The following is a 27,014-nucleotide window of genomic DNA, read 5'->3' as shown; positions in this document are numbered from 1 at the left end:
GGCTCTGTCGATTCTCACAAAGGAGGGGGCTGGGATCATAACAGTTGAAAGTAACAAAAAAGAGTGTTGTTTGATACTTTATATTTATTATTTAATTGATCAAATGACATTAATATACCTCCTTCAAAACAATCTCCTATATATCTAATCCCTTTTTGAAACCAATTATATAAAAGTTGATTATTCATTGTAAAAGGAATAAGTCTATTTTGAATTAAAGATCTCTTTGCTAATAAGGATTTCTTTGTCTCATCGTCAACATTTATCTTATTCCATAAGTCAATCAAATGTTTTAATATAGGAGATTCTTTCTTTTCCCGTATCCATTTAGATTCCCATTTATATATAAAATCTTCTGGTGTGTTTCCTCCTATTTTATCTAGTTCTATTCTAATCCATGCCGGTTTATCTTTCTCAAAAAAAGATGCAATAAATCTAAGTTGATTTGCTTTATAATAATTCTTAAAATTTTGGAAGTTGTAACCCTCCTAGCTCAAATTTCCATGTCAATTTTTCCAACGATATTCTTGACATCTTACCTTTCCAAAGAAACTTCCTCACATATTTATTTAGCTCTTGAAAAAACTTCTGGGGTAATTGTATTGGTAGTGATTGAAATAAGTATTGTAATCTAGGGAATATATTCATTTTTATGGTATTTACTCTACCTACTAATGTTATTGGTAATACCATCCATTTATCAAGATCTTCTTGAATTTTTTTCAATAGTGGTAAATAATTTAATTTGTATAAGTTCTTTATGTCATTATCAACTCTTATACCTAAATATTTTATACCATTTGCCGGCCATCTAAATTGGGTTATTAATCGACATTGACTATAATCTCCTTTAGTAAGAGGTAAAATTTCACTTTTATCCCAATTTATTTTATAACCTGATATTTTCCCATATTCTTCTAATCTATAGGATAATTTACGCAACGAGTGCAATGGGTTTGTTAGATAAAGCAGAACATCATCAGCAAATAAGTTAATCTTGTATTCTTCCTGATTAACTCTGAAACCCTTAATATCTGGGTCCATTCTAATCAATTCAGCTAATGGCTCTATCGCCAACACAAATAAAGCAGGTGATAATGGACAACCTTGCCCAGTTGACCTTGTTAACTGAAATGGTGTTGAAATTTGACCATTTGTCACTACTTTAGCTTTGGGATTAGTTTTTAAGGTTTTAATCCATTTTATAAAAGATACTCCTAATCCATATTTTTCCAATACCTTAAATAAAAAATCCCATTCCAATCTATCAAATGCTTTTTCTGCATCTAAAGCAACTGCCACGCTCATTTCCTCCCTCTTCTGTGCTAAATGAATTATACTAAATAACCGAGTTACATTATCTGCCGATTGTCTATTTTTAATAAATCCTGTTTGATCCATATGTACTAATTTTGGTAAGCATTTAGATAATCTATTAGATAAGATTTTTTCTATTATTTTATAATCAGTGTTTAATAAAGAAATAGGTCTATATGATGTTGGCTTTAAAAGATCTGGATCTTTTTTTGGCAATACTATTAAAATAGCTGTCGAAAAAGATTCTGGAAGTTTATGCGTTCTTTCTGCTTGGTGTATTAACTCCATAAAAGGAGGAATTAATAAATCTTTAAACTTTTTATAGAATTCAGGCGGAAAACCATCTTCTCCTGGAGATTTATTACTTTGAAATGATCCTAAGGCTTCTTCGACCTCTTTCAATGTAAAAGGCATATCTAATCCCTTCTGTTCTTCCGTATTTAATTTTGGAAGAGTTATTTGTGATAAAAACCTTTCTATCTTGACATTGTCATTTTGTGATTCTGATTTATACAACTCAGAATAAAAATTCTTAAAAGCTTAATTAATTTCTAAAGGTTTATAAGTAATTTTATTTACTCTTGTTCAAATTGCATTTATTGTTTTAGAAGTCTGGTCTGTTTTTAACTGCCATGCAAGAACCTTATGTGATCTTTCACCTAGTTCATAATATCTTTGTTTAGTTCTCATAATTGCTTTTTCTGTTCGAAATGTTTGGAGTGTATTATATTGTAACTTCTTGTTAATAAGTTGTCTTCGTTTTTCTTCTGTCATATTTCTTTGGGATTCTTTTTCTAATTTTGTAATCTCTTTTTCCAATTGATCTATTTCTATCATATATTCCTTCTTAATTTTAGAAGTATAACTTATTATCTGACCTCTCAAATATGCCTTCATTGCTTCCCACACTATAAATTTATCATCAACTGAATGTGAATTTATATCTAAAAAGAACTGAATCTGTTTTCTCATAAAATCACAAAAATCTTGACATTTTAATAATATTGAATTAAATCTCCACCTATAAATTGATTCCTCTTTATCTATCATTATCATTGTCATTATTAAAGGAGTGATCTGACAATATTCTTGCTTTATATTCCACATTTTTCACTCTATCTTGAATATTCATTGATAATAGGAAAAAATCTATCCTTGAATATGTTTTATGTCTATTTGAATAAAATGAATAATCTCTTTCTTTTGGATTAATTCTTCTCCATATATCAATCAAATTTAAGTCTTTCATCAATGATAGAGTTAATTTTACTGCTTTTGATTTTGTAACAACCTTTGTTGATCTATCTAAAACTGGATCTAGACAAAAGTTAAAATCTCCACCTATTAATATTTTATCATGTGCGTTAGCCAAATTCAAAAAGACCTCCTGTATAAATTTTACATCATTTTCATTTGGTGCATAAATGTTCATAAGGGTCCATAGTTCTGAAAAAATTTCACAATGTATAATTAGATATCTCCCCGCCGAATCAATTAATACGTTTTGTATTTTAATTGGTAAATTTTTGTTAACCAAAATTGCAACTCCTCTCGCCTTTGAATTAAATGAAGCTGCAATAACATTTCCAACCCAGTCTCTTTTTAATTTCTGATGTTCTATGTCTGTTAAATGAGTTTCTTGTAAAAAAAGCTATATCTGTTTTCATTTTTTTAATGTATGTTAAAATTCTTTTTCTTTTTACCGGCCCATTAAGCCCATTAACATTAAAACTTTAAAAATTCAGTAGATTAGTCATTTAAAAAAAATTATATTACTCCAATCTATAATAATACCTAATCTTTCAACTTTCGTGGTATCCTGGGAAATCGTTATAAAAATCTCCACGTTGCTATGTGTGTCCCCACCAATCATCCAGGCAAAAAGATAGAAGAAAAATAGAATATAAAGTAAAAAACAGAATACCCCCCTACTAATGTTGTGAAAAAAAACACAACATTACCCCCCTCTGTTGTACAGGTCATGGCAATTGCCATGATTACACACGTGAATCCCGTAGTAACCGATCCAAAGCTCCCCAGCCCCCCCGCAACATAAAAAAGTATATATATATGAAGAAAAAAATACTATTCTCAATTAGTATTTCTAAAATTTTGCTTTTCTCCTCTATAATATCCATAAATGTCCATCACTTCTGTTCGCTGACTCTATCTTCATCTTTAATCCATTATGTTTGGAAGCCTCTATGTGTAATTAGTCAATAGATGAAAGTTTTTGTGCGAACTCCTCCGCTTTTCGATAATCGGAAAAAAATCTTTTTCCCTTCTCCAAAAAAATTATCAGTGTTGCTGGGTGACGCATTGTAAATTTATAACCCTTTTCCCATAAGGCTTTTTTCGCTGGGTTAAATTCCTTCTTTCTCTTCAAAAGGTTGTAACTTATATCAGGATAAAAAAGAACTGGTTTCCCTTCTATCATCAATGGCCCATTTCTATTTTTGGCACTTTGGACAGCCGCCTTCAGGATCTTTTCTTTATCTTGGTATCTTAAGCATTTTATCAAAATTGATCGTGGATTTTGATCAGCTTGAGGTCTTGACCTTAAGGATCTATGAGCCCTTTCAATCTCAATTGGAGTTTCTCTTTCCATTTCCAATTTTTCAGGGATCCATTTTTGAAATTTTTTTATTGGATCTTTTCCTTCTATATCTTCTTTAAGTCCAATAATTTTAATATTATTTTGTCTACTAAAATTTTCAAGCTTATCAATTTTTTCCATAAATTGTTTTCTTTCTGATGTCCAAGCAGTATTTTCATTCTCCATTTTGTCCATTCTTTCAACCATGTCTTCCGTTTTAGTTTCCAAGTCCATAATTCTCTTTTCCATTTTTTCCTGTCTCTTTGTCATTTTATCAAGCATAATCTCCATATTTATCATTTTATTTGAGTACTTTTTGATTACTTTTAATTACTTTTAATGCGTCTAATTTACGCATTATTTGCCTCAAAGTCTTTTCTATATTTCCAGAAGAACTTTTATCTCTCTTCGTCTGATCTTTCCAGAGAATGTGACTCTCCCTCAGATTCAATTTCACTTTCAGTTGCAGTCGTAACTGGGCTTTGTAGTTCTGGTTGTTCCCGTTTGCGCATGCTCCTTCCTTCGCGTTTGCGCAGTTCACGTTGGTCTTTTCCTTTAGAAATGGCCGATGTTGCTGCAGTTTCCTGTTCCGTATCGCCGGTGGTATAATGTACCTGAGACCGCGGTTCTTTGGTAGACGTGGGCCTTGCTCCTGCTCCAACTTGCGTTGTCTTCCCGGTATTAGTTTTCTTCATCTTCTGTTTTTGAGGCATAGCTTGAAACAATCCGGAGTAGTTTATAAGTAACTTTTAGAAAGTATTGACTAACTTTTCTTCACTTAAACATTAATTTATTAACTTTTTACGGGAGAGCTGGGTTCCAGCGTCTCGATCCTACGTCATCACGTGACGTCCCCCGAGCACACCCTTCTCATGGGCAAACTCGGTATACGTCTGATTCCACCCTTTCCGTACATTTCTGAACTTTTGTCTATATGCTTCAGGTACTAGCTCGTAACCCCGGAGAATGGCCGCCTTTACTTTGTCAAAATTCTCCTCCTCTTCCTCCTCCATGGACAACGCCGCATATGCCTGCTGTGCCTTCCCTTTTAACACACTTTGTAACAACACCACCCACTGTGCTCTGGGCCACTTCTGATTCACTGCCACCTTTTCAAAAAGCAAGAAATAACTATCAACATCCGTCTCCTCGAACGGGGGTACCAACCTCAACGCCCGACTAACATCAAACCGCTCCTCTCGGTCCGACCCCTGACTTCATTGCTCTTGCTTTAACTTCTCCATCTCCAAGACATGTTTCCTCTGTCTCTCTGCCTCCCTCTCCTTCTCGGCTGCTTCCAGCCCTTTTAGCTGAAGTTCATGCTCTCTTTGCTTCTCAGCTCTTTCCTGCTCCCTTTTCACCTCTAACTCCTTTAGCTGGAGCGCATGCTCCCTTTCTTTCTTGGCCCTTTTCCCCTCTCTCTCTTTCTCGGCTGCTTCCAGCTGCTTTAACTTAATTTCATGTTCCCACCTTAATTTCTCCAACTCTAACTGAGCCGTCCCACTGACTGGTACCTTTTCAGGGATATTTTCCAATACCTCTGCTGTAAACACATTCTTCCCAATGTAATACTGAGTTATGGCCCTTCACACCTTCCGCTTTTGCATTGACGACCTCACCTCTGCGAGGTTTAACCCCTTCGCCAAATTTACCAAGTCTGATTTGGTGGCCGCCTCTAGTGCCCCCAGAGTCGGGTTTCCCATAAATTCATCCACGTGCATCTTTGCTGGTTTCCCGTCTGGCTACCCGCGTACCAGATCCAAGTTTGGACTTACAATCCCGATTCACAGGCCCGCAAATTTGGTATCAAATCCTGAGACGAGATCCCCAAGTTGTTACGTACCCCGTAAATGGGTCACTTACCAGCAAAGATAGAGAGGTCCGTTGAAGTCTGATGGTACTATTTTAAAAGTCTTTATTTATAAAGGGGCACAAAAATAAGGTTAATACAAACATTCAGATAATATACGTCGTCAATACTCAATCTAAAAGTGCGGATATAGTAATAATCATCAATAAGAAATAGCTCTATCGTTTGTCTAGGGGGTAATATATTGTCCGTTGGAAATATAAAGGTCACTCAGTTCCTGCAGGCTTCTGGTTTTGGGGACCGCTGGGTTTTCACTTGTTGGAGAGAGAGAGATTTGTGAGAAAAGAAACTTGCCCGGGTCTTTTGATGAGGCCAAACCGTTGAGTCGGGGGAGTTGGTTCCCCGTTGTTAGTTCAAGAAAATCGTTTCTGTGGTACCCGCCACCGGCTCCCAGGCAAGGGAACCGAACGCACGTGGCTTCCTTCAAATGGCTGCCCGCTATTATGGGATCGCTAGCGTGTCTTCTGGTGCGTCTGAGGGGCCTTCTCTACAGCCCCTCTTTTATCTTGACTCACAGGGTAGTAGATGTCAATCAGGTTGGGGGTGATGCAATCTCTCTCTCAACCAGCCCACTTTGCCCGAGGGCTTGCACGTATCCTAGTCCCCAATCCACAAATGTGTCTCCAAGAGACAATGGCCAATGTCGCGTTATTTTGCATCGCCGGGGAACGAGGCATCCGGCACGTCTCTCTCCCATTTCCTGGGTCCACTGACCCCCCCCCCCCAGTGCTCTTGCGATTCTCGCAAAGGAGGGGGCTGCGGGCATGACACCTGCGATTCTCACAAAGGAGGGGGCTGCGGTCATAACAACATCAACGGATCTGGGGTTGAGAAGGTAAACAGCTTCATGTTCCTTGGCATCTACATCACTGAGGACCTCACGTGGTCTGTACACACCAGCTGTGTGGTGAGAAATGCACAACAGCACCTCTTCCACCTCAGGTGGTTGAGAACGTTTGGTATGGGCCCCCAGGTCCAAAGAACTTTCTACAGGGGCACAATTGCATCCTGACTGGCTGCATCACCGTTTGGTATGGGAACTGTTTGTCCCTTCATCTCAGGACTCTGCAGAGAGTGGTGCAGACAGCCCAGCGCATCTGTAGGTGTGAACTTCCCATGATTCAGGACATTTACAAGGACAGATGTGTAAAAGGGGCCCACAGGATCATTGGGGACCCAAGTCATCCCAACCACAATCCATTCCAGCTGCTAACATCCGGGAAGCAGTAACGCAGCATAAAAACGGGCTCCGGGACATCTTCTTCCACCAGGCCATCAGACTGATGAACTCACACTGATTTGAGTGTACTCTATATTACATTGACTGTTCCATTTATGATAAATTATTATAAATTACTGTGAGTGCACATTGCACATTTAGTTGGAGACATAACGTTAAGATTTGTACTCCTCACGTATGTGAAGAATGTAAGAAATAATGTCAATTCTGGTCAATTCAGCAGCCTTTAGCCAGTCCCAGCACCTCCCATGTTCTGCTTTTCAACAGTCCAGCGGTGGTACTACCTCCCTGAAATGAGTTTTTGCAGGGTGGGATGTCTGATCTACTACAGGAATAGAGGCAGATTCAAAATGTGACCTTAAGTGCCGTTCTTTTCATATATGTTAAGGTTTGTTCAAATGATTACATTATGACAGCAATACACTATTATCCGATATTCAACACTTCATAAAACACACCATTTACAGGTTTAAGTTAAAATATCGTTATCACTGTCCGCAACACATTCGAGTACCGTTGCGGGAAATCGCACCCTGAAGTTTAACAAATTTCACGGCATACATCGGTGATGTTAAACCTGATTCTGATTCTTTTAAGTTCTAAATGGAACCGCAACAGCCCCTCAACATTAGTGTGCGGACATGGATTAGCAATGGATTTGGGGATCCATTCTTGTGACATTTAAAAAATTCCATCGAGGATGCTTGTGGAAAATTCTAGCATGACACGACACGGAGCGTGAACAATCTGCTACTTCTTCACCTGCCTTAAAGATAGGGGAGGGAGTTTTCATGGTGGTGGAGTGCAGGGCGGGGTTGCTAAAGCGTTTGCAACGATTTAATACCAAGAATAGTTGCTTTTTCTGTATTAATCTGAGTCTTACTGGTTACATTGAATAGATATAGGTAGGACCTTGATTTTTCAGACAGTTCTCCAACGTGCCCATATAAAAAGATCTTTAATGAGATCATTAAATGTGAGGAAACTTAATTTCCTGGGCGATGACATCAGAAAGGGAGAAATAAAATGTGAGGCCGTATGCTGGGCAAACGCGGAGGAGAAAATATATGGACACTGTGAAAGAACTAACTAGATGTGCGCGATATAATTGACGCTGAGAGGGATCGTTCGAGGTGGAGAGCCGTTATTGCCCAAGGCGATACGCGCAAGGCACATGAAGAACAAGAAGACTCAATCGTGATCACCGACCCTTCTTCCTCCAAAAGTTTACAATTTCAATCTCCATTTAAACTGTCAGGCGCCTCGTTTAATTCGTTTCAACTAAATCGTTTCGCATGCAACACGATTCAATGTTATCAAAGCGAATGGTTTGGGGGAAGTTAACAGTTAATTCTTGTGATACAAAGTGCTGGACTTACCCGATAATGTGAATTTTCAGTCCTTAACCAGTCTGCACTTTGAGATAAAGGCCAGGAAGTTAATACAAGTTAAACTTTGCAGCAAAAACTTCTGAACGGTTTTGTTCACTCAGCGAGATCGTTTCTCATCATTGAAATTAGTTCTTCCAGCATTTTGTGTGTATTGCTCGGGATTTCCAGCATCTCCAGAATTTAGTATCTCTGGTTCTCCCGTCACTCTCTTAAGAAATTGAATCGCCTGAAACGAAAGGCGGAATTTAAGGCAGGCTCCACCTAGCTGCCAACAAAGCTGTACGATCTATATAAGAAGATCAAATTTTTCGAAGCCCCGCCGGTTCGCAAGCGAGTTGGGCGATGCGGCACTAATCCTTCCTTGACCACACATGAGACGATGGAGTCATGGAAAGTTTAACAAGCACGAGACTATCTGCAGAGGCTGGAAATCCAAAGTAACATACACAAAATGCTGGAGGAACTCATCTGGCGGGACAGCATCTATGGACAGGAGTAAGCAGGCGGCACTTCGGGGAAGCGTCGACTGTTTACTCTTTCCCATGGAAACCAAAAGTGATCATTGCGCAGGCAATCTCCTCTGCACCCTTTCCATAGTTTCCACATCCTTCCTGTAGTGAGGCAACCAGAACTGAGCGCAGTACTCCAAGTGGGGTCTGATTAGGGTTCTATACAGCTGCAACATTACCTCTCGGCTCTTAAATTCAATCCCACAATTGATGATGGCCAATGCACCGTATGCTTTCTTAACGTCAGAGTTAACCTGCACAGCTGCTTTGAGTGTCCTATGGACTCAGACCCCAAGATCCCTCCGATCCTCCACACTGCCAAGAGTCTTACCATTAATACTATATTCTGCCATCATATTTGACCTACCAAAATGAACCACCTCACACTTATCTGGATTGAACTCTGTCTGTCACTTCTCAGCACAATTTTGCATCCTATCTATATCCCGTTGTAACCTCTAACAGCCCTCCACGCTATCCACAACGCTCCCAACCTTTGTGTCATCAGCAAATTTACTAACCCATTCCTTCACTTCCTCATCCAGGTTATTTATGAAAATCACGAAGAGTAAGGGTCCCAGAACAGATCCCTGAGGCGCCCCACTGGTGACCGACCTCCATGCAGAATATGACCCGTCTACAACCACTCTTTGTCTTTCGTGGGCAAGCCAGTTCTGGATCCACAAAGCAATGTCCCCTTGGATCCCATGCATCCTTACTTTCTCAATAAGCCTTGTATGTGATACCTTGTCAAATACCTTGCTGAAATCCATACACACTACATCTACTGCTCTACCTTCACCAATGTGTTTAATCACATCCTCAAAAAATTAATCAGGCTCATAAGGCACGACCTGCCTTTGACAAAGCCATGCTGACTACTCCTAATCATATTAGCCTCTCCAAATTTTCATGTTCCTGCCTCTCAGGATCTTCCTCATCTAATTACCAACCACTGAGGTAAGACTGTTATGATCCCAGCCCCCTCCTTTGTGAGAATTGCCAGAGCCCTATTGAAGGGGGGGGGTGGGGTCAATGACCCAAGAGAAGAGAGAGATACGTGCGGTGTCCCTCGTTTCACGGCGAGGCAAAAGCTGGCGACTGTGATCATTGTCTCGTGGAGACACTTTTGTGAATTGGGAACTGTACTACATGTATACCCTCAGGGCAACGTGGGTGGAGAGATGGAGAGAGATTGCATCATCCCAACCTGATTGACATCTGAGACCCCGTGAGTTCAGATAAAAGAGGGGTTGTAAAGACGGCCCCCCAGCCCCCCAGAAGACACGCTAGAAATCCTGTGGCAGCGTTCAATAGCGACAGCCGGTGGTGGGGTTCGTGTGCGTCTTTTCCTTGCCTGGGATTGGCGACCTCACCACGAAAGAATGGCTTAGCTACAGGAGAGGCCACAAGTGAGCGTCCATTCCACAACGAGACTCCGACGAATCGAACTCCTAAAGGTTGGAAAAACCCGCCGGGTAAATGTTTCATTTAATCTCTATCTCTCTCTCTTTAACAAAGTGCACCAATGCGACACCACCAAAAGACGGCAGCTGGTGGAACTGCAGTGACCGCAAGAGACTTTCAGATATCCAGCGGACAATATATACATTACCCCTAGACAACGATAGAGTTTATTTCTTATTGGTTATTACTATACCTGCGCTTTAGATTGAGTATTGACGACTTATGGTATCTGAATGTTTGTATTAACCTTACTTTTGTGCCACTTTATAAATAAAAACGTTTGAAAATGGTACCATCAGACTTCAGCGGACCTCTCTATCTTTGCTGGTAAGTGATCCAGTTACGGGATACGTAATAAGACTCACTGGTCTATAATTTCCTGGGCTATCTCTACTTCCTTTTTTTGAATAATGGAACAACATCTGCAACCCTCCAATCCTCCAGAACCTCTCCTGTCCCCATTGATGATGCAAAGATCATTGCCAGAGGCTCAGCAATCTCCTCCCTCACCTTCCACAGTAGCCTGGGGTACATCTCATCCGGTCCCGGTGATTTATCCAACTTCATGCTTTCCAAAAGCTCCAGCACATCCTTTTTCTTAATATCTACATTCTCAAGCTTTTCAGTCTGCTATAAGTCATCCCTACAATCACCAAGATCCTTTTCCATAGTGAATACTGATGCAAAGTATTCATTAGGTACCTTTGCTATCTCCTCCTGTTCCATACACACTTTTCCACTGTCACAGTTGATTGGTCCTATTCTCTCACGTCTTATCATCTTGCTCTTCACATATTTGTAGAATGCCTTGGGGTTTTCCTTATTCCTGTCCACCAAGGCCTTCTCATGGTCCTTTCTGGCTCTCCTAATTTCTTTCTTAAGCTCCTTCCTGCTAGCCATATAATTTTCCACAGCTCTATCAATAGCCAGTTTTTTGAACATTTCATAAGCTCTTCCTTTCTTCTTGTTCAGATTTACAACAGCCTTTGTACACCATGGTTCCTGTACCGAACCATTCTTTCCGTTTCATTGGAATGTATCTGTGCAGAACTCCACGCAAATATCCCCTGAACATTTGCTACATTTCTTCTGTACATTTCCCTGTGAACATCTGTTCCCAATTTATGCTTCCAAGTTCCTGCCTGATAGCTTCATATTTCCCCTTATTTGAATTAAACGTTTTCCTAACTTGTCTGTTCCTCTCCCTCTCCAGTGCTATGGTAAAGGAGATAGAAATTTGATTATTATCTCCAAAATGCTCTCCCACTGAGAGATCTGACACCTGAGCAGGTTCATTTCCCAATACCAGATCAAGTACAGCCTCTCCTTTTGTAGGCTTATCTACTTATTGAGTCAAGAAACCTTCCTGAACACACTTAACAAACTCCACCCCATCTAAACCCCTCGCTCTAGGGATTTGCCAATCGATATTTGGGAAATTAAAATCTCCCACCATGACAACCCTGTTATTATTACACCTTTCCATAGTCTGTCTCCCTATCTGCTCCTCAATATCCCTGTCACTGTTGGGTGGTCTATAAAAAACACCCAGTAGAGTTATTGATCCCTTCCTGTTCCTAACTTCCACCCACAGAGACTCCGTAGACAATCCCTCCATGTCTTCCTCCTTTTCTACAGCCATGACACTACCTCTGATCAACAGTGCCATGCCCTCACCTCCTTTGCCTCCCTCTCTGTCCTTTCTGAAACATCTAAAGCCTGGCACTTGAAGTAACCATTTCTGCCCCTGAGCCATCCAAGTCCCTGTAATGGCCACAACATCATAGCTCCAAGTACTGATCCACGCTCTAAGCTCATCTGCTTTGTTCACAACACTCTTTGCATTAAAATAGACACATCTCAAGCCTTTGGTCTGAATGCATCCTTTCTCTACCACCTCCCTCTCACACTGTCTCCAAGCTTTCTCTATTTGTGAGCCAACCCCCTCTTCCTCCGTTTCTTCAGTTCGGTTCCCACCCCCCAGCAATCCTAGTTTAAACTCTCCCCAATAGCCTTAGCAAACCTTCCCACCAGAATATCGGTCCACCTCGGATTCAAGTGTAACCTGTCCTTTTTGTACAGGTCACTCCTACCCCGGAAGGGATCTCAATGATCCAGAAATCTGAATCCCTGTCCCCTGCTGCAATCCCTCAGCCACGTATTTATCCTCCACTTCATTCTATTCCTATACTCACTGTCACATGGCACAGGTAGTACTCCTGAGATTACTACCTTTGTGGTCCTGCTTTTGAACTTCCTTCCTAACTCCTTGTAGTCTGCTTTCAGGACCTCCTCCCTTTTCCTGCCTATGTCGTTGGTACCAATATGTACCATGACCTCTGGCTGTTCTCCTTCTCACTTCAGGATATCATGGACGTGATCAGAAACATCCCGAACCCTGGCACCTGGGAGGCAAACTACCATCCGTGTTTCTTTCCTGCATCCACAGAGTCGCCTGTCTGACCCCCTAACTATAGAATCCCCTCTCACTGGTCAGAGACATGTGGTATCAGTGCTTTCCTGTATTCGGATGACATTCTGATCTGTTCCTGCTCTCGCAAGAAAGAGTAAGTATTTTCCGTAGATGCTGCCTGGCCTACTGAGTTCCTCCAGCATTTTGTGTGTGTTGCTAAGTGTAGTTATCCCCTTTTGTTCAAGTGCTGGATGGCTGAGGAGCAGTAACTGTTCTTGAACCTGGTGGTGCGAGTCCTGAGGCTCTTGTGCCTCCTAACTGATGGCAGCAGCAAGAAAAGAGCATGGCATGGTGGTGAGGATCTTTGATGATGGATGCTCTTTTCTACAGCAATGTTTTACGTAGATGTGCTCAATGGTTTGGGGGGTTTTACCCATGGACCAAATCGATTATTTTTGGTAGGATTTTCCACTCAAAGGGATTGGTCTTCCCATACCAGGCCATGATGTAGCCAGTCTGTACTCTTTTCAATAGGTGCATTTAAAGTCAGAGAAACATTTACAATATACAGCCTGAAATTCTTTTTCTTTGCAAACATCCAAGAAAACAGAGGAGTGCCCTAAAAAATGAATGAGTTAAACGTTAGAACCCCTCCCACACACAAGCAACAGCAAGGTAGTGACCCCCCCCCCCCCCCCCCAGCACCAGCACCAGCAAAAAGTCATCAGCGCCCTCCGAGCACTCAGGCGTGCAACAAAGTATCAATAAATACACAGACTTACAGTTCCCCAAAGACTACTCGTTCACCCGGTAATTCGACATACCACAGGTTCTCCATCTCCCTCTTTCAGCACACATCTACAGAAGTTTTGAATGTCATGCCAAACCTTGGCAAACTCCTGAGGAAGTAGAGGCACTGCGGTGCTTTCTCTGCAGTTATATTTCTATGAGGGGTCCAGGACAGGTCCTCTGAGATAGTGACACCCAGGAATTTAAAGTTACTGACCCTTCCCACCTCGGATCCTTTGAGGAGGACTGGGTCATGGACCTGTGGTTTCCCCCTCCTGATATCTACAATTAGTTCCTTGATCTGGCTAACATTTAGTGAGAGGTTGTTGTTATGACACCACTCAGCCAAATTTTCAATCTCCTTCCTGTACGCTGATTCATCACCACCTTCGATATGGCCCACAATAGTGGTGTCATCAGCAAACTTGTATATGGCGTTGGAGATGTACTTAGCCACGCAGTCATGGGTGTAAAGTGAATAGAGCTGGGGGCAAAGTCCACATTCCTTGAAGGACCTGTGCTGATGGAGATTGTGGAGGAGTTAGCACAATGGTGCTACAGCTCAGGCTGTTGGAGTTGGCTTTCAATTTCAGCACTGTCTGAAGAAGTTTGTACGTCCTCCCCGTGACCACACGTGTTTCCCCCGGGTCCTCCGGTTTCCCACCACATTCCGCAGATTGTACTGGTTCATAGGTTAATTGGTCATTGTAAATTGTCCTGTGATTCGGCGACGGTTAAGTAGGTGGGTTGTTGGTAGAGCCCATTCTGTACTGTATCTCATTAAAACAAAATTAAATAATCAGTGTCAAGGACTGGCTGGGATCATCATAATTCTTGACTTGCTGTTGTCTGATATTAAAAGGTGTCATACCAACAGATGTCTGGGTATAACTTCTCCCTCAGATATTTCCACACAATTCCACATTAAGCAAAACACAAGGGAATGATAAAAATAAATAGCACATACTTAACACCTCAGACTATATACTTTGCAATCTCCCTCTTCTTATCCACTGAACTCATGACGGCTTTTGTACTCCCTTTCATACAAAACTGTTACCCAAAAGTTTCAGGCTTGTTCTTAAACACAGGAACACACTCAGAGTCCTGAAAGAGCATATGCACTCCCTTCTGGGATCCTGTACAGTCAGTAGCCACATTTCAAAACTGGTGGTCATGTCTCTCCAAAGTGATAACTGGTCCCTTACAGAAATATACATGCACAAACACAACAGTTTTATACCTACCAGTTCAATTCTCTGCCATTTTCTTCGATACTGTATGACCTCCAGGCTGTTGACTATTGTTGCTATGGTTATTAAAAATAAGTTAACACCATTAAATGTTTTAACTATGAGTTTAAAAGTCTTGCACCATTTCTTCCTTAATACAAGAAGCTCAAAAAGGGAGTGATTTCTTTGGTGCATCAACGAGAATGTTCACGAATGGAATGTGGAGAATCTAGAGGAGAAAACATGATGGAACCAGTTTTGTGAAATGAGCCAAACCAGTTGACAGACCTTGTAATGTGTGAACAATTGGCTACAGTGGATAAAATTGGATCTTGTGAGAAGGTGATAAATTGGGGGAAGGCAATTTATGGAAGAATGAGACAGAGCTAAGGGACGTTGATTCAAAATAATTGCCAAAAAAGAATAGGGGTGTACTTGAGGTGGAACTATTTACAGAAAAGGCTGGGAAAATAACTAGATTACTGTCGAGGGAAAAACACCTCAAAAAGTCAGCATTAAATCCATGTGATAGAGGCAGAGACACGTATAGAATAGAAGCAGCCTCCTTAGCCCGCCATGTTTACACAGATCATCAATTACCCTGTTTTATGTCAAAAACAAACCTTATTCAGAATAAAACATATATATAAATGAAGAAATGGTGCAAAACTTTTAAATTCATAGTTAAAACATTTAATGCTGTTAACTTATTTTTTAAAATAACCATACAGCTGTATCTGGAATGTCTAACTGCTGGTGAGTCAGTATCCTGGGAAAAACTACATCGCGAAGACAAAAGAACACTCCAAGCAACTCTGCAAAAAGGTTATTGAAAGGCACAAGTCAGGAGATGGATACAAGAAAATGCCAAGTTACTGAATATCCCTTGGAGTACAGTTAAGTTGATCATCAAGAAATGGAAAGAATATGGTACAGCTGTAAATCTGCCTAGAGCAGGCTGTCCTCAAAAACTGAGTGACCGTGCAAGAACGGGACTAGTGAGGGAGGCCACCAAGAGACCTATGACAACTCAGGAGGGATTACAAGCTTCAGTGGCTGACATGGGAGAGCTTGTACTTACAACAAACCACATGCTTCACCCGTTGTCGCTTTATGGGAGAATGACAAAGAGAAAGCCACTGTTGTAAAACACCCACATGACATCTTGGCTAGAGTTTGCCAGAAGTCATGTGAGAGACTCTGGAGTCAGCTGAAAGAACGTTTTATGATCTGATGAAATGAAAATTGAGCTTTTTGCCCATCTGATTAAAAATTATGTTTGACGCAAGCCAAGCAGTGCACGTAATTGAAAACACACCACCCCTACCGTGAAGGATGGTGGTGGCTGCATCAGGCCCTGAAGGCTTGTGAAGGTAGAGGGTTAAATGAATGCAACAAAGTACAGTACTCTTGTATGTATAATTTGATTCAAAAACAGGCAATTAAACAAGGAGTCCATAAGTCAAGACAAAAATGGGAAAGTGATTTGAATATCAAAATTGAAGAAAAAAACTGGTCAAGACTATGTCTTGAGAGTATGACAAATACAATAAACGTTCGATTAAGATTAGTGCAATACAATTTTTTACATCAACTATATATTACACCACAAAAAATAAACAAATTAAACCCAAATCTATCTGATCAGTGTTTTCGATGTAACCAAGAAATTGGTACTTTTTTACATTCTACTTGGTCTTGCTCTAAAATTCAACCTTTTTGGACAAATTTAAGAGTTTTACTGGAACAAATCATTGGAATACAACTTCCACACAACCCAATATTACTTTTACTAGGTAATATTGAAGGGATAAAACCGATATCCAGATTGAATAAATATCAGAAAGAATTTATAAAAATTGCATTGGCAGTAGCCAAAAAAGCTATTGCAGTGACTTGGAAATCGGATACATATCTAAGTATAGATCGTTGGAAGAACGAAATTTATGGCTGTATTCCACTTGAAAAAATCACTTACAATTTAAGAGATAAATATGAAACATTTTTGAAAATTTGGCGCCCTTATTTACAAAAGACAGGATTAAATATATAGGTGCTCCGAAGATGAAATAATTGGTTACTTGGGGAAAGAAATAAATGCATACACTAAAGTTATTACGAACTCCGTGGAGCATGTGGGGACCCTCCAATATCCAGGCATTCCTTTTTTTTTTCTCTTTCTTTTTTTTTAATAGGGATGTTAGGGGGGAGGGGTTAAGGGGAGGGGGGCTGGGTAACATTTTTTTTTCTCATACACATTTATTCTGTAACTATTTGAAAACAATAAAAAAAGTTTAAAAAAAAAGTACAGGGAAATCCTGGAGGAAAGCCTGATGCAGTCTGCAAGAGAACTGCAACTTGGGAGAAGATTCATTTTCCAACAAGACAATGACTCCAAGCAGAATGCCAAAGCTAAACAGGAATGGGTTAAAAACAAGGTCAATGTCCTGGATTGGCCAAGTCAGAGTCCAAACCTCAATCTAATGGAGAATTTGTGGCTGGACTTGAAAAGGGCTGATCACTCACTATCCCCATGCAATCTCACAGAGCTTGAGCAGATTTCCCCCCATTCTTCTTTACAAATCAGCTCAAGCTCTGTGAGATTACATGGGGATTGTGAGTGAGCACCCCTTTTGTAGAGATTTGTAGATCTGTTTTCACTTTGACATGAAAGAGTCTTTCTCTGTTAATCAGTGTCAAAAAGCCAGATTAAATCCACTGTGATTCAATGTTGTAAAACGATAAAACATAAAAACTTCCAAGGGGGTGGGGGTGAATACTTTTTATATGCACTGTATATCTGTTTCTCATCTCACTAGTATGTGGCATAGGTAGTATCCTGAGGTTACACCCCTGGAAGTCCTATTTACTTTATATATAACTCCCTCAAATCACTCTGCAAGACCTCTTTCCTGCCACTGCCTATGTCACTGATATAAATATGGTCTACAACCTTTGCGAACCCTCCTCTCTCAGAATGTTCCATACCTGCTGCAAGAAGACCTTCACTCTGGCACCAGGGGGAGGCATTTTCTATGTTTATCAGTAATATAAAAGGTCCGCCAACTACCTGGCCATGATGCCACCCATGGAAGCCAAGAAAACAAGAAAACATGTTCTATGTCTCAGAAGCCACTACTCATTGAAGACAATCCTCAATAATAACATCTGCCACTGATCAAGATCAATATTAAGCTCTCCATCAACCAGATCAACATCCTTGGCAACACGCACAAAATGCTGGAGGAACTGAGTACGTCAAGCAATATCTCTGGAGATTGTTATGCCGTTGGCCCCCTCCTTTGTGAAAATCGCAAGAACCCTAGTTAAGGGGGGGTCAACTGACCCAAAAAGAGAGAGAGACCATGTTCTCCCAAGAAGCAGAATGAAGGTGACCTTGACTATTGTCTCATGGAGACCACGTGAAAAGCCCTTGGGCAAAGTGGGCTGGTTGAGAGAGAGATCGCATTACCTGCAACTTGATTGACACCTGCGACTGCGATCCCGTGAAGAAGTATAAAGGCGGGTCTGAGGGGGGGAAACCCTCAGACGCACCCAGGAGACACCAAGGAAACACGATATCGATTCCCGTGGGAGCGGGAAGCCATGTTGAAGGAAGCCACGTGCGTTAGATTCCGTATTTGAATCTGTGGTTAGAACCAACGAAAGACTGCTTTAAAATAACAACGGGGAAGTCTGCTCCCCTGATTCCAAGGATTTGCTCTGCCAAGACGACGGGCAAGTGTTTATCTTTTCTAAATCACCTCTTTCTCTCTACAACGTGAAAACCCCAGCGGTTCCCAAAAAGGAAGAGCCTGCAAACTTCTGAGTGACTCTTTATATTTCCGTTGGACTCAGTATTAACCCCTAGACAACTGTAGAGCTTATTTCTGATTGATTATGGTTACACCGGTGTTTTAGATTGAGTTTTGACGATGTATATGATCTGAATGTTTTGTATTAACCATACGTGTCCCCTTTTTGAATAAAACGCTTGAAAATAGTAGCATCCGACTCAGCTGATCCATCTATCTTTGCTGGTAAGTTACATGGTTACGGGGTTTCGTAACAAGATGAACAAGCAGTCAATGTTTCAGGCCAAGACCTTTCATCATTCCTGAATTCATCACAATACACTGATTGACTAGGTGACCTCCTACTGAACTGCTATCTCTGATTTGGTAATCACCCACCAAAGTTTCAGATGATTAACCAGATAATCCCTTCCTGCCTGCGGAGTCCTCGAGGCTGAGGCTATTCTTTTAGGACCAAACTCTGCCAATCATTATCAACTGTCTTCCCAAATTCCACTTTGATCCCCGTTTAGGATCGGGATTACCACCCTTCCTTTATCTGCAGGCTGTGGACCCTACTGGTTAATTCTCTAGATTACTCAGCCTTAAGGATATGTAAGGATTCTGTTTCAACAATACCATCCTTGTTAATCATAAGTCAGCCTTACATTTGTCTCAGCACAATTCAACCCAGATCGCAATGTGCAGTGTCATTTAATTGTAAAATTATAACACACATTAGATGACCCTGTGCAGTTTTTGCATAAACCAGTTTTGCTCAGTCCAGCAGAGGCTGAACAGCAGATTTGACATCAGTGGGCTGGAGGCGAGGGTGCTTTCTATTCCGAGGTTTCCAAGTCTATGTTCGAGCTACTTTAGTTTATATCCAAGGTTTCTTCCTAGGATCTCTAGGTTGACAAGGTTCGCTAGGTCTCCCATGGTATACTATGTTTCCAAGTTATGTGTAATGTTCCCAAGTTTACCAGCCCTGCCTCAAGAACATCAGGTCTGTCTTGAGTTTACAAAACCTGTCTCGAGAGCATCAGATCTGTTTCAAGTTTACCAGACCTGTCTTGAGAGCATTTGATTTGTCTCAAGTTTACCAGCCCTGTCTTGATTTCCCCAAGACCCTCTGGAGTGTCGGTACCAGCCTTAGGGAGGGAGGTACTGTCAGGAGCCTTGTGGGCTTGTGAGGTGAGCTGTAGAGCATCGGGCTCTGATGTTTTCAGACCACCAGCATTTGTTAATTGTTGACTTAACTAGAATTGCTAACCCCTTGGTGCTTTTTGCTTAATCTTGTCAAGTTTATTTTGACTGGCATGGGTTTTCTGTGTACTGTGATTATTTAAAGCAGACTCCCAATTAGTACTTTTCGCCGGGTCCTTGTTTTGAGAATGATTTGTCTTGCTGCTTTGCTCGGTCAAGTTACCGATGTCCTGTTGGAATTCCTATGTATAAACTCTTGTTTTTGTCTCTACATGGGTGTCTTTCATCCCGTTACACTTAGGCTCAGTAATTGCCAGGGTACACCGTGAGAGGTAGGTGGATTTAGTTGCAACACTCATTCTACAGATTTTGGTGACCATGAAGGGATAATGAAGATAATGAACATTAGATGTGGACAATGAAGTGACAAAATATCACCGTCTGGTCCATTGACTCCTCACTTTATGTTAATTCCCTGTTCCCCGTGTTCTACCTGGCTCCTTGATCAGGGCACCTGATTCTCATCTGAACCGGCAGCATAAAGACTCCGGCTTACATCCACTCGCGGCTGGACCGTCTCCTGAGCAGGGCAGCAATACACATTCTGGGCCATTGAGAATAGTGGACTCTAAGTTGCTTCAGTGCCTGGGGTTGCTTTGGGAATTCTGTCGTTTTCGTGTCCAGATGAGTTTTGCCAGCCATTTGCCACTACTCTGAGTCAAGATACACATTCTGTCGTTTTCATGGGCAGCTGAGAATTGCTGGCCACTCCAAGCCAAGTTATGAATTGTCTGTCATTGTCTGGTTTTGTCATCTCGTGTCCAGCTGAGGATTGCTGGCCATTTGCCGCTCTTCCAAGCCAAGATATGAATTGTCTGCTGTTGTTTGTTTTTGTCATTATGAGTCCGAGTCCCAGCTCCGAGTCCAAGTCAAGTCCGAGTCCAGACTTCATGTTCAAGTCCCGGCTCCGGGTTCAAGGCCGAGTCCCAGCTTCATGTCCAAGTCTAAGTCCAAGTCCAGATTCCGTTTTCAAATCCAAGTCTAGGCTCCATGACCAAACTTCAGGTCCAGGCTCCATCGGGTTGTTGTCCAAAGTTCGCCTCCATTTAAGCATCTAATCCTCGCTTCCTGGCCTTTCTTGCAACTATTAATAAACTCACTTCTGTTGGTACCACTTACATGTCTGTGTCCTGCACTTGGGTCCGCTTCCCAACTGTCCATTGCAACACAAAAGTGTTTCACTAGTAAACTACCCCTCAAGGAGATGGACTCAAATTATCCTTGAAAGGGATATTGCATTAATTGAGTCTGAAATATGGATGCAAGTCTTGTGACTTAAGTCTTTGTGAGGGAAAGTAGTGTGATTTTCTGCAAAGAACCCCTAGTGTGAGGACATAGAACATAACACAAAAGAGCACAGGAAAAAAGCCTATTGGCCATTGAGTTGTGCTGAACCAATTAAACAAATCCCTTTGGCCAATGCAAGTTCATATCCCTCCATTCTCTGCATATTCATGTGTCTAACATCATCTAAAACCCCTCTGTCGTACTTATCACTCCTGGAAGTGCATTCCAGACACTCACTATTCTCTTTGTAAAAAATCCTTGCCCCACATGTATCATTGAATATACCCCATCTCACCTTAAATGCACGTCTCTAGGATTAGACATTTCAACCCTGGGAAATAATACAGACTGTATGACTCTATCTATGCCTCTCTGTCCACAACTCTCATAATCTTATAAACTTAGGGAAGGACCACAGTCGAGGCTCCTTCAGCTACTTCACATGGGGAGGCTAAGTAGGATGGTGAAGCCCTCAAACAATGAAAGGGTCATCGCCTCAGGGTGTCACATGAGTTTTTTTAAATATAGAAGTCAATGCTACTTAATGTAATAACCATAAATTTTGCACTGTTTCTTTTCTATATACTTTTTACTATCTGAGGATCTCCTTTGATCGTCATCTTATCGTAATGGAGAGGCTTGTGAGATGCTAAGATCCCCAGAGTGATGCCATTGGGAGTTTATCCATCTGGCACATAGCTCCTGGTAGGGCCATCCATGGCAGTAAGGTCAAAAGAGGAGGCTTCAGACAAAGAGTGATCCAACCAAGACCTCAATGGTGGAACTGGTGGAAGATGATGACTCATCACAATGGCGGTGAAGATGGAAGAAAGCAGCAGCAGTGAAGGGTCCCCAGGCATCTTGCACTTCATGCCAATGGACGCTTACCCCAATCCATCAAGGACTGTGTGGTGGCTCCCCGCACATAAGCCTCCCCATGTTAAACAAAGTTATGCATAGGCATTCTCCATTGAGTGGGTCCACCCTAACATCCCAGATTATATGGATCTCATTCTCTAAAGCCACTTGAGGGTCCACCAATAGACAATCCCTTAGGAAAACATCATACAGTACTTGCCCCAAGTGATCTCATTACTATTACTACTTCTTTTTATTATGAAAAAGTACTTTTGTAATTTAAAAATAACTTCTATAAGGTCTACCCTCAGTCTCCAAGGACATATTTGTCTAACTTCTCATAGATGTGCTCTAGAGGGCACATGCCCTCTAATCCAGGCAGAATCCTGAAAACCTATTCTGCATGCTCTCCAAAACTTCCACATCTTTCCTATAACGGGATGATCAGAACTGAATACAACACTCCAGATGCAGCCAAGCCAGTTTTATAAAGCTGTACCCAAAACCTCCTGATCTTTGGACTCCGTTCTCTAACTAATAAGAGCAGGCATGTCATACTTCTTAACCCACATCAACTTGTGTAGCCTTTTTCAAGGATCTATGGATAAGGACCCCAAGTTCTGACTGTGTAACAAATATTAAGGGTCTAGGGAGAATGAGGGCTTGCTAATCACAGCTGAAGTGCCTGAAAGAGATGCAATTAGAAACAGTTAACTCTTCTGTCCCTTTAGATTTCACCTCCCAACTCCTCACACTTGGCCGGATTAAACTACACAAGGGTAAAGTTTCAGAAAGAGATAATTGAGTTAGAAAAGAAATTGAACAATTGGGACATGGTGGTGGAGTGATTCATGAATGAGATGGAAGAGGAACATTAAAGCTAGAAGGAGGTCCAGAAGAATTGGGTTAGTGAGTGCCAGTAACTTGAACAAACTGAGCAGAGAGTTTAGGCAGGGGTAGCTAAACAAATATTTGCAGATTTAAAGTATCCTGACAAGGTACTGCAACAATAAAACAGACCCTACTATATATCCATCGGAACTTACAGTACAAGGTTTCCTCAAATAAATGTTTTAAATTGCAAAGATAGAAGAGTGGAGAGAACAAAATGATGCATCAGGGGTGTGCTTTGTAAATATTTTTAACAATGGATGTTTAGAGTTTATATCTCCCATGGCAACTGTGTTTCTCACTCTAAGCATATTTCCCTGGAAAATCCAAATCATAGAATAATTACAGGGTGGTGAGTGCTGATACTTTTTGCAGAAGTGGGTGGGACTGGGGGAGGGCCATTGCTTTGCTGCTGCTTGTGCATGGCAGGGAGTAGGGAGGGGGTTCTATTGTTCTAAATGTCATTCATTCCTTGGGGCAATCTTCAAGGTCCTTTTCACTTGTGAATACTGAAGCAAAGTATTCATTTAGGACCTCCCCAATCTGCTCTGCCTCCAGGCACATGTTGCCTTCTTTATCCTTTAGCAGCCCCACCTTCATTCTTGTCATCCTTCTGTTCTTCACATACGCATAGAATGCTTTGGGGTTCTCTTTAATCCTACATGCAAGCATTGAAATAGACACATTTCAACCCCTCTAACTGGCTACTTTTATGTTTTGTCCCCTGCCTGTCCTTCCTCACCAACGCAGAACACATAGCATCATGCCCTTGTCCTTTTACCCTAATCCCTGCATTCACATTCTGATTCCCACCCCCCTGCCAAACTAGTTTAAACCCTCCCCGACAGCTCTAGCAAACCTGCCCGCCAGGATATTGGTCCCTTTCCAGTTCAGGTGCAGACTGTCCTTTTTGTACAGGTCAGACCTTCCCCAGAAGAGATCCCAATGATCCAGAAATCTGAACCCCTGCCCCTGCACCAACTCTTCAGCCACACATTCATCTGCCATAACTTCCTGTTCCTACCCTCTCTGTCTCGTGGCATAGGCAGCAATCCCGAGATTACCACCCTTGAGGTCCTGCTTTTTAACTTCTTTCCTAACTCCCTATTAATTCTTCAGGACCTCATCCCTACTCCTATCTATGTCATTAATCTCCATGTGGACCACGACATCTGGCTACTCACCCTCTCTCCTGAGAATACCGAGAACTCGATCCGAGATATCACGGACCCTGGCACCAGGGAGGCAACAGACCATCCGTGATTCTTGATCTCTCTCATAGAACCTCTTATCTGTCCCCCTAACTATCAAATCCCCTATCACTACTGCTCTCCTTTTTTCCCTCCTTCCTTTCTGAGTTGAGGGTCCAGTCTTGGTGCCAGAGACGCAATCACTAAAACTTGTCCCTGGTAGGTCATCCCCGCCAATGGTATCCAAAACTGTATACTTATTGTTGATGGGAATGGCCACAGGGTTGCTCTGCTCTTTCTGTCTATTCCCCTTCCCTCTCCTGACAGTCACCCAGTTACCCGTCTCCTGACTTTTAGGGGTGACTGTCTCCCTGAAACTCCGATCTATTACTGCCTCTGTCTCCCGAATGATCCGAAGTTCATCCAGCTCCGGCTCCAGTTCCCTAACTCGGTTTGTCCAGAGCTGCAGCTGAATGTACCTTTTCCAGGTGTAGTCAACAGAGACAACTGTGCTGTCCCTGACTTCCCACATCCTATAATCGGAGGGACTGCCTCCATTACCAACTCCTAAGTTAATTAAATTAATTAAAGAAACTTCCCTGGCCTTACCTCACTGGGAGCAAGCTCATCCTCCGCCTCTTCTTGCCAAAATGTCTAGAGCCAAAGCCTCAAAGTTCCACTCCTTCACTGGCCCACTCACTCACTGGCCACTCTGCCTGAGCTACCCCTCTTTTTATTTGTTTGAGCTTTTCAATTTTCGATTGCCCGATCAGCTGTTTTCTGCTGAGTCTGAGCTATTACAAATCTTGATTGACTTGATTACACAATCCAACTGCCAAAACCTCAAAGCTCCACTCCTTCACTGGCCGCCCTCCGTTCTGATTCACGTACAGAAGAATGATCCTTGCTATTTTGTGTAAATTGATTTAGAAGCCATTCTGAAGCCTGCAGCAAAGGGTTCCACAATCTCAACTATATTTTAGGTATGCTCTAGATTCCAGGTCTAAGTGCAACAATTCACCAATGTCGCTTTTGTGTTTAGTACACACTGACTTCACCAGTGCTTGAAGATTCAGCTCATGTCCACTACTTTCAATCTTTTACATTGTTGATTGGCAAGATAAAATTAATTTTAAACCAGAATAAGTGAACAACTTTAATTATTGTACTCTGCTCTTTCCCAGACTGCCATTTCCTCCTTTGCATGTCATTTTTCTCGAAGAATACACAATTAGGTTATTCTTTCAGATGAATGTTGCACAATTATAAAAGGTTACGCAATTAGCATTCCCTTCCTATTTAGCCATCTTTCTTCCCGGTCTCCGAAAGTACAAATGATGACATAAAAGGGTGGAGTTGCTCACCTGGGTTGATAACAGCTGAGAGAGAAACAGAGTGAAATCTTCAGGGTGCTTTATCAGAGCTTTCAAGAGAACAAACTAATAAAATAAGAATGTTTTAAATTGCAAAGATAGAAGAGTGGAGAGAACAAAATGAAGAGAGAGTGGCTGATATTACTGGCAGTGCTATATTACTGATGTAGGCTTTTTGATCCAACTGATCTTGCACGACTTCTCATGGTCCTAGAACACATTCTACGCATTTACCAAGCTGCATCACTGAACGCTACGGAAACTGCTCAGTGGCGCACAGGAAGGCTCTGCGGTGTGGTGCCGAAACTACTTGCTGTTTTGGAAAATGTGCTGGAACAACACCAGCAATATTCAAAAGGATCTCACTCACCCTGCTCATGGACTGTTTGTCTCACTCCAAACAGGGATGAGGGAACACAGTATCCACGCCAGAGTCATCAGACTCAAAAACTGTTATTTCTCCTAGTCAACACCCCCACCCATTAAGCCACCCCACCATCTCTACTTACAGTACACATCACTTAACATCACTTTATGTACAGTCAATCTGTGTGTATAACAGTTACTTGTACATTGTGTTTTATAGGATTGCTTTTATATTTATATGTATTGCATTTTTTATACTTATTGTATTCCTTAATGCTGCGCTGCATTCAGAGTAACAATTATTTCATTCTCCTTTACATTTGTGTACTGAAGAATAACAATAAACAATCTTGAATCTTGAAGATCCTTGATTTCTCTCCTGCTCCCCTATAGATACTCAGTCCTCATGGTGGTCACTGCGATGTTTTATCCCTGACTGCAGACAAGGAGTGTCCCTCTAAGGACTCGCTTGTGCATCAATTGCTACATCATGGAAGCTGTATGAGGTTGACTGTGGTCGTAGCTCTGCACTGTGCAGGTTGTTTTGGAGCATCTTCCTAGGTGTTCGACACCACCGCAACGTTTCAAACATTTTTTTGCTACTTACACTACATTATCACCACATTGCATAACATGCACTAATAGGATGGCCCATTCATATCCGACCTAGATGAAAAGATTGCAGCTGATTTAGCAAAAGAATGTTGTTACCAGCAGAAGGATTTGCAACATTGCCATCATGTCAACACCAAGGTTCCTAGAGAAAAAAATTAAGTTGTAAATGATACTGATTGTCTAAGCCTATGTGAAATCATTTGCAACAGTGTCATTCCTTTACAAAATGATCAGTAATGGAGATGATAAAATAAGCCTTCCTTTTTTCTTTCCCTTACCACCCTTCTTTATGTTTTCGTTGCCTCCTAATTTGATTACTTCATCTGTGCTATTTAAAAATAGCTGATGTTTCCTGTAGTTGGCAAACATTCTTCAGATTAATTGAACAGCCTTACTTTTTGTTAAACTACTGGATCAGGTAACAAATTTGAGCAAGACTCTTTTTAAAAATCCAAAATAGAAGAGTCATTTGGCAGTTGATTACAGGTGAATATTGGGTTCTTTGCAACCAGCAAAATACTTTGGAATTAGGCTTCTTACGAAAAGAAAG

At 41.4% G+C, this 27,014-nt stretch overlaps 1 protein-coding gene across 1 annotated transcript in view; it reads right to left on the bottom strand.

Annotated features, from left to right (window-relative positions):
• The window catches only part of LOC140729084 (CMP-N-acetylneuraminate-beta-galactosamide-alpha-2,3-sialyltransferase 1-like), a 142,595-nt gene extending 117,446 nt beyond the window's left edge, over window positions 1–25,149 (bottom strand). The window contains exon 1 of the mRNA XM_073048449.1: window positions 24,720–25,149. The gene's annotated coding sequence lies outside the window, so the exon portion shown is untranslated. The remainder of the gene's footprint in view (window positions 1–24,719) is intronic.
• Between the last annotated feature and the right edge of the window lie 1,865 nt (window positions 25,150–27,014).

Source organism: Hemitrygon akajei, chromosome 1, assembly GCF_048418815.1.
Source record: "Hemitrygon akajei chromosome 1, sHemAka1.3, whole genome shotgun sequence".
Taxonomy (NCBI): Eukaryota; Metazoa; Chordata; class Chondrichthyes; order Myliobatiformes; family Dasyatidae; genus Hemitrygon; species Hemitrygon akajei.
This window is presented reverse-complemented; position numbering and strand designations above follow the sequence as displayed.